Genomic DNA, 12,377 nt, shown 5'->3' on the forward strand with positions numbered 1-12,377 from the left:
TGACGCTGAGCCCCCGCAATATTTAGTGCGGGGGCTCATTTAAATGGAGGGGCAAAGCGGTCACCCCCAATGACGTAGGGGGGCAGCCAATCCGTCCCCTGCAACGGCATCCGGCACCATCGCCATTTTTAAAGGGCTTCAAGCCCTGCAGTAACATATGAAATTTTAAAGGGGCGATTTGTTTAAAAAAATAAAAGCTGGAATCCCCTCCCCCCACCTCACCGGCCTGCCCCAATGTTTGTTGTTGGGACTATCCCATCCAAAATAAACTTAACTCCCAACCCGAAAACCACCCACCCCTCCCCCCACTGAACCTAGTTACCTTTGCCCTTCAGCCCCTTCCCACCATCCCCTCAGCTAATGGAATAAGTTTCCTCCTTTCCCCATAGTCCCCCCCCCCCACCCACGACCTGAAAATTAAAATCTCCCCCCTCCCACCAAACAGGGATCGGAAGGCACGAGACTTCCAGCCACTGGCCAGAATATCGGCATAGGACAGCCGCCGGGTCCAGGTAAGTTAGTTAATATGTATTGGCATAAGTTTTATTAGGCAAATGAAGGCCCCGCTGCCAAGCAGCAGGGTGGCCGCACCGAGGCCTCACCACCACCAGTAAAATGCGGCGGGGCCTTCTTGACGTCGGGGGTCGTGGCGGGCCTCTCCCGAAAGAATTTTCCAGGCCCACCCATCACAATCCCCAAAGTCGGAAAGACTAGTAAAATTCAGCCCTTTATGTTTTTAAAGACACGCTTTATAGAATGCAAATTTAAAGAGATTAAATGACAAAGATGTCGCGGAACAAGAGAAAACATTTTTCATTAATGCGTCGGATAAGACAAAGGATGAACTGTGGGCGGCACAGTGGTTAGCACCGCAGCCTCACAGCTCCCGGGACCTGGGTTCGATTCTGGGTACTGCCTGTGCGGAGTTTGCAAGTTCTCCCTGTGATCGCATGGGTTTTCGCCGGGTGCTCCGGTTTCCTCCCACAGCCAAAGACTTGCAGGTTGATAAGAAAATTGGACATTGTAAATTGTCCCTAGTGTAGGTAGGTGGTAGGGAATATGGGATTACTGCAGGGTTACTATAAATGGGTGGTTGTTAGTCGGCACAGCCTGTTTCAGTGCTGTATCTCTAAATAAAATAAAATAAATGAAACTGCAGAGCAGGACAGCTTTGAGATTGGTGGGTGGGTGCTTCCTGGAGAGAGAAGCCAAGTGTGTACATGTGTCGGCACATGGCACTGAGTGTGGATCTCAGGACGTGGAGAAAACGTTTTTGTTAATGCACAGATAAGATGAAGGATTAAATGAAACTGTGAGCAGGACAGCTTTGAGATAGGGTGCGTCAGTGAGAGAGAGAGGGAGAGGTCAAGTGTGCGCATGGCATCGATTGTGGATTTCAGGATGTGGCAGTAAGAGCATGACTGCCTTTTTTTAATTTAATTTAATTTTTTAACCATGGGCCTGTCTTAAACTTGTTTTTCAGGTTTTTGCTTTTGGACAGAACTGTTCATTATTCTGCCATTAACACTCTCTCTGGACAAATGCCTTGTCTTTTAATACACCTATTAGCACTCCCTTTGCCTTTGTTCCATGATATCTTTGTCATTTAATCGCTCCTGCCCTATCACACACCTTCCCTTTTGTTGTTCTTTCCCCCACCACCCCCTCGCCCCCAATTTTCATTTGCTCAAAGCCTATTACATTTCTAACCTTTGCCAAAATGAAAGGACACAGACCTGAAACGTTAACTGTGTCTCTCTCCACAGATGCTGCCAGACCTGCTGAGTATTTCCAGCACTGTGTTTTTATTTCTACTAAACTTGTGAACTATCTTGGAGAAGCATAGAGAAACCTCTCTCAGGAGATTAAATGGACGGAGAAAATAGTCCACAACAGAATGGACTGGACACTAATACACAATAGCTTTGATGTTACATGGCCTTTTTTCAAATTCCATGTTTTCACGTTTTTATAGCGTGAAAGCAGCAAATTGCTGGATGACCATCAAGAACAATTTTCTTTTTACAGAATTGACAATAAAGATTGCCAGTGCACTTGGGTGTCATTTGTAATTCTGGTTAAATGGAATAGTGTATAAATGAAACAAAAGACAATTATATAAGCAAGCTGTGCCTTTGGGAAATTTGTGTCATGCAAGGATACTCCAAGCATGAGTAATGGAAACTCAACCCACATAAGGTATTTCACTTATGAATCACAGAACTAAATAACAGTTTCCTTGGCAAAGCAGTTGCCAATATTAATCCATGCTTTGTGGCTACAACAACAAGCCCACAAAATTTAAGGAATATACAATATAGTTTCACTTTTACCTTTCATTTTCACATTGCTATCTGTCCCTCTCCTCCAATGTTTCTCTCTTCCTTCTATCCAGCGTGTGCCTCCCTTTTTCCTTTTTTCTGGTTCTTTCTACTTTATCTTTCTTTTTGGGTCAGACATGGTGGGTGGTGAAGGGGGGGGAAATGTTTGCTGAGGGCTGCAGATTGTTATTTCCAATAGCTGCTGCAAGGAAATTGTGGGCTAGATTCCTTACTCACTCCCTTCATACCATTCATCTCGTTTGCTTCCAACCCTTTGTCCTCAGCGTATTGGCTACCTCTTCAACTTCTCAGCATTTGATCCTCACAACAGTCCTCGAGCTGAAACTCCCCTTTTCTATTGCCTAACCTCTCCTTTCCATTATACTGTCCTTCCTGGTATAATTGTTCCTATATCATTTCCCTAACCTCTCCACTCTGTTACCCCTTTATCTATTCTCCCCAACTAATTCCTTCTTTGCTAACTACGTTTGACTGCAATGGTGTGCAACTGGATGCCTCTTACCATCCCCTACCCCATTCATTCCCCTTATTTGCATCTTACTTCTACTCATCTAATGTAGACTGCACTATCCTCTCACCCATCTCCTCCTCACTTTTACTCTGCACAGCTGATGACTGTCAAAGTAGGTATCTCCCTGCATCTAATCTAGTGGTATGCTTTTGTAACTTATAGTTTTGTCCCTGGTCCATCTCAATCTATCTAGCTAAAATCGCCTACCAACTTGGACTAGGTCTAACCCTTCCATTACAATTTTTTTTTTAAAGTGCTCTAAACCATTTATAATAGATTGTTGATTTCAAAGTTCACTTCCAGAAAATCAAGATTAAAGAGGCCAAAAAAGATGCACAGAGGTCTTAGGGATCAGAGGTGTGAAGACTGAGCAGGACAACAGTGGTGGGAGGTCCAACCCAGGACCTGAGTGGGGTTTTGGCAGTCAGTGAGAGACCCGAGGTCAAAACTAATGCATGGAAAATCCAAGGGAAAGCTGGTTGCTATTCAAGGTACAAAGGGCAAGTGAGGTATTAGCTGCAGAGCAATGTACAAAACAGGGCAAGTATGTAGAAAACTGGCTTGCAGCCCAAAAAAATTAAACTTACAGATTACAGTATCCAAAAAAGTTTAATTTCAAGAAACTTCTGGAAAAATACATGCAGAAATAGGGTGGAAAAGCAAAATAATAGGTGGACCTGTGTAACATATCAGCACCACTTACTGACAGGTGACTCGCAACTACAGCATAACAGGCACATAGGATTTTCCCCATGATATATATGTTGACATAGCATTTTGCAGTTATAAAATATTGATCCAAAAACATGACAAAATCTTGACAGAGGAAATACATCTGGCATTACTGATTTGTGGCTAAGAGATATAGAGTCATAGAGTTATACAGCACAGAAACAGGCCCTTCAGCCTATCGTGTTCTTGCCAGCCATCAAACACCTATCTATTCTAATCGCACTTTCCAGCACTTGGCCCGTAGCCTTGTATGCTATGGGGTTTCAAGTGCGCATCTAAATAATTCTTAAATGTTGTGAGGGTTTGTGCCTCTACCACCCCTTCAGGCAGTGTGTTCCAGAATTCAAGTCTTACAGTTGTGATAACATTTAAACATTCCGACCATTACCAAAAACAAAGGTGACAATTACAGCTTTCAAAATTCAACTTATTTGTTTTTAAGCTGAAAAAACAACTCAAAGAAAGATGCAAAAATAACTCTCTCGCTGTCTGTGTTTGCCAGCTGTTAGTGAATAAAATGTTTACATTTTCTAACTATCAACAAATCAGAGGCTATTTGGGGTTTCAAAATTCAACTGATTCACAAAAAAACCTCAAATTCAGTTGAGGATAAACACCTGCCAATGATCCCAGAATAAGTGCTGGGATTGGCCCTCCATTGGCCTCAAGGATTGATCCCACCAGTGTGTGTGGGGTTAGGGGTAAACATCTTCACCCTAAAGTTAATGGCAGGCAACCGCACCACTGGACGTGCAACTCGGATATCCATGGGTTGCGATGGGGCATGGCATGGCACCCAAAAGCTGCCAGCAGCATGACCATTGGCCCCTCTTTATATGAGGGCTGAAAATTTACCGGAAATGTTTAAAGTCTTCAGGAATCCTAGACACCACTTAGCCCCATTTACTGCTTTCGCACAGAATAATAGACCACTGGCTGACTCTCAGGCTGAGAACAAGGAAACACCAGATCTGGTTGTCCCTTCCCCGCCACACCATCTCTGATGTGGGCGTACCATGTTTGGGATGGCTGGAGATTCAAACAAGGCCCTGAGGAAACTGCCAGAGAAGGCCCAAACCTAATGAATCTAGGTTGAGGCCTACTTTGCGACCCTTCAGCCACACTCACTGAGCCCAAAATAAAAATAAAAAGTGCTGGAAATACTCAGCAGGTGGCAGAATCTGCAGAGAGAAAATTAACAATTCAAGTCGATGACCTTTCACCAGATTTTGAGCCCCTCTGGTATCTCACTCTCCCCTCTGTTGATGCCTCACAGGTGTTACAATTAAAATGCTTATCTTTCCAGCTGTCAATATACAAGTGAACTGAAATTAGAATGAGGAAAGAAATTTTTCCTCTCGGCTTAGTGCAGTTTTTGAAATGTATAGAGCACAAATCAAAACCTAGAATGGGTACGTCATCAGTACTTTGTCCTCAAGTGCATGCATAAATATGACCTTATAATGATAATAAATGTACTACCTAACTGCTGTGGTTTATAGGCAAGCTAAGTGTGATATGATACGTAACTACTGTTACGACCGCTCAGGACAAAGCCCCCAATCAAAATATATGATTCTGATTGCGGTGGGAGCAACGCACTGTCAATTCAGTCCTATCGCTCCACAGGTCGCATCATATATCTTTAAGCTTTCCAAATAAAAGAAAGCAGCAGCAGAATTAAAACAATCTAGTAACCCCTGAATGAAGCGAACCAAATCAGGTATCTTTAGATAAACAAATTAACTATTTATCTAAAAGAAAAACTAAAATCTTAAACATTACTAAGATAAACCAATATCTTATTTTTAAAAACTACTCCCACATTCACATACATATACTCAAACTAACAATAGTTTAGTTTTTAATTAGCTGCCTGCAAAAATAGAAAAAACAATAACGTCTTTGCAGATTGCGCTACCGACAAACGGTCTTCTAATACAACACAAAGTTCACTTGCAGTCTTCCAAGGCCTGATGAATCCGAAGATCCTTCCAAAGATAGGAATTCAACAGTTCAGTTCAGCAGTTGTAGTATTAAAATCTTTTCTTTCCAGCGATGAACACAGCAAATCAAAAATTTGTTGCGAAAGAATAAAAACCTTTTATATTTATTTCTTTAAGGAATTAATCTGGCTTGAAGCTTTTTAGAATTTTGAGACAGAAACTACACAGGGTTTGACTTAGAGAGCTCTCCTTCCTCCACATGCTAGAACCGTCTGTGTCTGTCTCTGCAAACCAGTTTTTTGCAAGCTAGTTTCAAAGTCAAAACTGATACATTGAATGTCTGTCCACTCTCTGTATGGTTGTTGCCTGGCAACCAGAATGCACTTTAGCTCACTGACTCCAAGAGCTTGTGCCTTAAAGAAGTACTGATCTTTTACAGCCTTAAAGGCACACGCAATATTTCCGAGGAGAGGGAAAAAAAACAGGACCATGACACTACGTATCTCATTACTCTATATTATACCGACTATAAGTTCATTTTCTTGATGATAAACTATTTTGTTTCAACATTTCCAGGGCTTTTCATTACTGTTATGATCACCTGTAAGGAGAATTACATCACAACTGATTCGTCCAAACATATAGTAACACTGTGCATACGCAAACTTACGTGCTATATGAAGTGAAGCTTAATTATGATAGCAAATTGAAATATAGCCACATAACAGGTAACAATAGCATTAATTGTTAAATTGCAATGGTGGCAATGTGTCATTGAATTATTTTACAATGCCACCTTACCATGAATCTAAGAATAGATTATATTATAAAAAAAGAAAAATCCATAGGTTAAGTAATAGAAAAGTAATCAAGAAAAATGGTGATCTAGAGATTTTCAGAATCTATCTTTTTGCAAACCAACTGTTCAAACCAAGGTTAGCTTCCTGATGGCTCAGTTGGTCACTGTTGAGTTTGCTGATCTAACCTGGGATGACTGGAGATATGCTACAATTGGTCTTGCCTTTTAGACAAGGGAAAGAAAATCCAACTAGGCTTCCTGTTCCTGATGCGATTCTAGTTAGAAAGTCTGCATGCATTGAGACTGGGTGAAAACAGGATTGCATTCAGCTGCAATGTCTTTTACAGTTCAAATACCTGCTGACATTCACTCTCTAAACTTAAAGATAAATAAGGGCCACTTGAGCAACATTCTTAAGGACAGTTAGAACCCACGAATCCCAGTTAGTGCCCTAGGAAGAATAAGAGTCTTCAGAAGATGAACAAGAAAATTTGAGGAGAAATAAAATGGACAATTGTGATTTGTTTACTTGTTCAAGAGCACTATTTGGCTCAGGCTTCCCAAAGGCTTAGAAACTTTATCCGACGAGTGTTATTTGATCCAAACTAAGATAGAATTAGGGCCCCTATAATTGGCCTGAGCACCATACCAGGGAAAAGAAAAATTAATGAGGACTTCAGCTTCTAAGCACTATCTAAAAATGTTGCTAACATTTTCATGCGTGGGTGTTTGGTGAGAGTAGGAAAGGACTCATCTGTGATGTTTACCAGAGTTAAATAACCTACTGATATTCAGTCAAGACCCACAGATGAACGGCTACTTGGAGAAAATAACGGGAGGTGACCACAGCCCATGGAACTAAATCCAAGCAACGAATGAATGTCTTCAAAAGCAAAAGGGATAAGAGAAAACTGGCAAGAAAAAAAATTTACAATACACTTGCCTAAGGCGGCAGTCTGTGCACTTTTTGTACATCAGAGACATTGTTTTCTTGACCTGGGAGAGTGGGCAATCTTTAACATATAACTTAACTCCAAACACAACTATTTCAAATGCATAGACTCCTAACACTATGCTTAAGTCCCAGGACCTTGTATGTCTTCCCATCCTTCTTTCTGCATTTTTTCTGAAAAACTGCAGAGTAGAATCTCTGACCTTGCACGATATTTTTACCTGCTAAAGTCTTGCAACATGTTACAAGAAAAGCACACTGTCTATGGGAAAGTCACAGTAGCGATGCTATTTCTGGCTCCCGAGTTCTATTGCTGCCTCCCAAGTTCCCATAATGTGATGCAAAAGAATTGGAAATATCTGAGGTATGTGCAAATGAAGAGGAGGAGGAGAAGGCAAGATCATAAAAGCAGAGAGTGAAAAAGGCAGACATTAAGAAATCAACATTCAAACAATTATACTTGAATTTGAAAAAAGAGCTACACAAGGAAAGTAGTCCCGAGAAGAAAAAAAATCAAAACAGCTGGATTTATATCCTTTAGTATCACATGTGTTAAAGTTATGTTTGCTAATTGAAACCTACATTACTAACCAATGACTGGTTATAGATATTCAAGTCAATTTTAGTACTAGCTCACCAATAGATCTAAAATCAGTAGTATAGCAGCAAAGGTGATCTCATGGAGCTTGACATGTGGTCAACGGTGCCAAATGTCATGGAAGACAAGAATGAAAAGCAGAGATAAAGTAGGCACAGTTACAGAGGATGTCATTCACGACCTTGGTCTGGCAATCTCAGTGTTGCAAGTAGGAAAGAGGGAATTAAAACAGGGATTTTTGGGAGAGACAGACACAGAACTGGAAGGAACAACACATTCAAGAATCCTAAAGAGACAAAAGGGAGGATAAAGATTGGGACAGGAGTAGGAAATGACAGAAAGGTCAAGGAGGAGTTTTGTTTCAGGAGTTGCAGGATGATGGCAGTTTTTAAAGGGAGAGGAACAGTCCCTGAACAGAGTGAACCATTAACAATGGCTTCACAGCAGCTAAAAGCTGCAGGATGTAATGTGGCCCTGCTGCACATGGATGCTATAACATGGTCTTAGAAGATGAGAATGAATTGGCTGCTATAAAGGCATGGTGAAACATGAAAGAACATTAATTCATTCACTCCAATTAGGTGAGCGTGAGGTGGGGGGAATGCACAAGAGACCAGCGTTGGACGAACAAAGTTCTTCAAGGGTTGTAAGAGGTTACAGAGATGGGGGTGGGTGATGCCAAGAAGGTATTTGAACACGAGACTAAAAATTTTAAATCTGAGTCCTTGGGGGACTGGGCACCAATGTCGGTCTGCAAGCATGGGAGGGATGGTTGAGATGGGATATGGGCAGCTGTGTCTTAGATGGAATGAGATTTATACACGATAGGAGACTGACCAGGACAGCACTGGAATAGTTAAGTCTTAAATTGACAAAGGCACAGATGGGAGTTTTGGCAGCAAATGGTCTGAGGCATGAGCAGAGACGGGTGATGTTACAGATGCAAAGGTATGAGTTTTTGTGTTGGAAAACATTTGGGGTCAAAAGCTCAGGTAAGGGTAAAATAGGGTGTCTAGGCTGCAAACAGTCTGGTTCAATCTGAGGCAAAGGCAGGTGAGGGGGGTAGAATTGGTGATTACTGTATAAACTAGGTGGCAATCAGCAAAATACAATGGCTTTGATCTTAACTTAAAGATCAGTATTTCGTTATATTCTGTATTAAGATTCAAAAAATCTCCAAAATGAACATTTTCTAAATCTTAACACAGAATATATGAAAAGTGATTTAATCATATAATTTTTGTAAAATTATGCAATACAGAACCAAGTCTTAAACACAGAAATACACCAAAAGGTTAACTTGATTGTGTAAATCTCAAAATATACAAAAGTTGAACAGCTATCTGGTGATTTTGTATGAAGCATTGCAAACCTCAATATATTATACAAGTGGAAATTACTTCCTGACAATTTTATATATAACAAAAAGCAAAATTGAAACATTTAATTTGATAAATCCTATTAACACATGTACTAAAATATCAGTAAATTACCATATTACTTATTACCATACAAGTATATTTAGTGTTCTATTAAAAATATGTGGCTGTCAGTCTACAACCTCTATTTCTGGTTCTTAATTTTTGAAAAAAGATACCCACACCTGCACTATTTAAGTCAGATTGAAACTGCTGCAGGGTAAAATAAATGTAAGTTAGACCTGACTGAGCAAAGATAGAAGGATTATACAAATAAAGTTACGCTTTAGAAATCCAAAATAGGCTGTCAAAGAAATCTGTAAAGAGCTGTAATTATTAGTTATACCAAGCACAAAGGCTCCCACATCATGTTTCAACTCAAATCTCAAACAGCACTGTAATATGCTTGTGGCACATTAAGATTGCTCACATCATATTCGTGCGGACTTCCTGAGAAGTGTTGTTCATTTGTGCCATGTAACTCAGACCAATTTTTTTTAATGTTCCAGATTTTTACTCACTTGAAACTGCACCACCATTGCCTGAATTTATTTCACTTAATATGTAAGAAGCCTTTGCCATCCCAACAATATTTTTAGAAACAGAAAGATGTTCATTACCCTGCATGGCTGAATCTAAGACAATATTGCCGAAAGGAAAGGACAATGTTCAAATCCATTAAACCATTATTTGACAACTCCCATTGAAGAAGGGAAAATCATATCATTTCCATTTGGAGTACAACAGTAGTTATGAATTTAGGACTGGATCATAAATTAGAGAGACATTAAACTGTTCTCTGAACTACACAGTACTGCTCCATACTAAAAGGTAACATTATAATTCTCCCACCCCCAAATTTTCCCCTCCTCTCAAAGGTGCGGACTCAAGAAGTGTCTGACACTTTCATACTTCTCATCCAAATGGCCATTCTACACATGTAAACTCAGGTAGTGAATATTAATATTTTCTGTTTTTATTTCAGACTTCTAGCTCGTGTTTTGCTTTTGTTTTAGGGAATATTAGCAACCTCTGACAGTTAAGGGCACCATAACTGCCCACATGCATGTACTTTCCAGTAGGGATCACAAGACAGATATCAAGAGTAAAAACTCTTGGTTATTTTTTTTCTCCTCTTTCCTAGCTGAAGGTTGCAGAAGCCAGTAGCAGACATACCCAGCTGTTACCTCTGCTGAGGCTAGTTAATTCAGCACAGACCAAGATCGAACGTGGGTCTACATGGCTCAGTATCGCATCGGACAGTGATTGTAAGCAATGTGGAGAGTGAAAGCCCCATCTCTTCCTTATAAAGTGGATATATCAAGACATCATTCTGCAGGGGGCAGAGAGTAAGAAACATATGGTAAATATACCCTTTTTTAATTTCCTGTTGAAAATAACAGGTTACATGGCTTTTTATAACAGGTTGCTATTATCTGAAGCTATTGCATCCAATGCGAATCCAATATAATCACACAGCACTAACCTGGTATTGCAGGATGAGCTGACCATTAGAGTTACATCAATAACTTATTCCCCAAATTAAACATTTCATATTCTAAATTGCTAAGTTTGTAGAACAAAATGACAAGTGGGGTGACAGTCTGCAGGGTGTTACAGGATACTAAGGCAAAGAGAAAATTAATATCTAAAATACACGTGCAAACTGAAGATTTTATTTTTACTGCTTCAACCACTGGGGACTTCGTGACAAGTCGCAAACTTGCAACAGAATCATGATTAGACAGCGCATCAATCTAGAGATTCATTTAACAAAAGGATTGGATGCATTGTTCTAGCTGTTACTCCTGCAGTAAATATTCAACAGATGTTTATTAGAGGATATCAAAGCATTGAAGTGAACGATGTTAATAAACAGTACATAACAGAACATGAAAACATAAAACGTACAATTATCCAATTACTTCAACCATTACTGAAGTCAATACTGGTAGAAAATGTACAGCAGGGCAACACCCTTGACAAGTCCTTTGTTGAGATATAAAATTTACAGCTTTAATCCCCATGTATCTATAAATAGATCCCCATATTGCTGCTTGTCAAATAACAAAACGCTATTAAATCATGCAATCCAATGAGCATACCCATTAAAATGCAATCTACAAATGCGAAGACGTCACTACATTTCCATATTGCACTGTCCACACGAGTTTAGTTGGATTGCAAACAGGCAAAATTGAATAATAATGTTTTCTTTTGGGAGGTCTCCATCAGTCTAAATAAAATGAAACTTGAGCAGATTGGGGTGGGAGGGGAGAGCCCAAGATCAACTGCAGCAAATGTAGAAGAAAATTAAGTTACAAAACTTGGCTAAGACTGTCAACCTGTAGCTCGATGAGATTTCCCTTTGGACTTTCAGCATAAACTGGATTAGGTGAATTGTCCTCCACCCTGGTTACCGCAACTGTCAGAGAAAAACTTTCCTACAAAGACTCGCAAACTTCTGAGATTCCGCTCGCAAAAAACGCGCGTCCTTGCCATTGAGATGATAAACTGACATCTTTCCCGACCCCCCGCGTTTTGCACCCAGTGACTCTATCTCAAGGCCGACATTTTACTCACTCGGACACCACCGGCTGCCTTCACCTCAGCGCCGCCCGTCCTCCTCAGGCTCTCCACAGCCGGCCCAGTGCGCATGCCCGGCCGGACATGCCGCAGTGCGCGCGCCGGCAGAGCCGCTCGCGCGCGTGCCCTCTTGGCCAGAGGGACTAGAACGTGCACGGTTGATTCCTCCTGTTGCAGACATCACCACCACCCAACTGACAATTCACACGGTCAGGAGGAATGGGGAAAACCTTTGCAGTTTTGTTTTATTTTGTTGTTGCGTCCGCTGCTGAATGAGGATGCAGTGAGAGAGACTTTTAGTGGCAGCATTCCTGCTACTAACACAGAAGATGAAGGGTTCAACTCCCCGCTCCTGCACTGAAGCGGCAGCCCTGATTGACTAGACTGACACTAGATTGACTGCGAGGTGGCGGGGTACTTGCGACTGGAGGGTGTAATTCGAGGCAAACCCAACATTTTGATTTTTTTTACACTTTTTCTGGTCTTTTCCAAC

General features: G+C 40.8%; 1 protein-coding gene across 4 annotated transcripts in view; it reads right to left on the reverse strand.

The window, feature by feature from the left end:
* LOC137379835 (small integral membrane protein 29-like) overlaps positions 1-11,968 on the reverse strand; it is a 113,341-nt gene extending 101,373 nt beyond the window's left edge. For 2 of the 4 annotated variants that reach the window (XM_068051221.1, XM_068051218.1), the window contains exon 1: positions 11,882-11,968. The gene's annotated coding sequence lies outside the window, so the exon portion shown is untranslated. Of the gene's footprint in view, positions 1-10,474; positions 10,632-11,881 lie in introns of all 4 variants that reach the window. The other 2 variants (XM_068051219.1, XM_068051220.1) reach the window with 2 other exon arrangements.
* Positions 11,969-12,377: the final 409 nt, after the last annotated feature.

This window comes from Heterodontus francisci, chromosome 18 (assembly GCF_036365525.1).
Source record: "Heterodontus francisci isolate sHetFra1 chromosome 18, sHetFra1.hap1, whole genome shotgun sequence".
NCBI lineage: Eukaryota > Metazoa > Chordata > Chondrichthyes > Heterodontiformes > Heterodontidae > Heterodontus > Heterodontus francisci.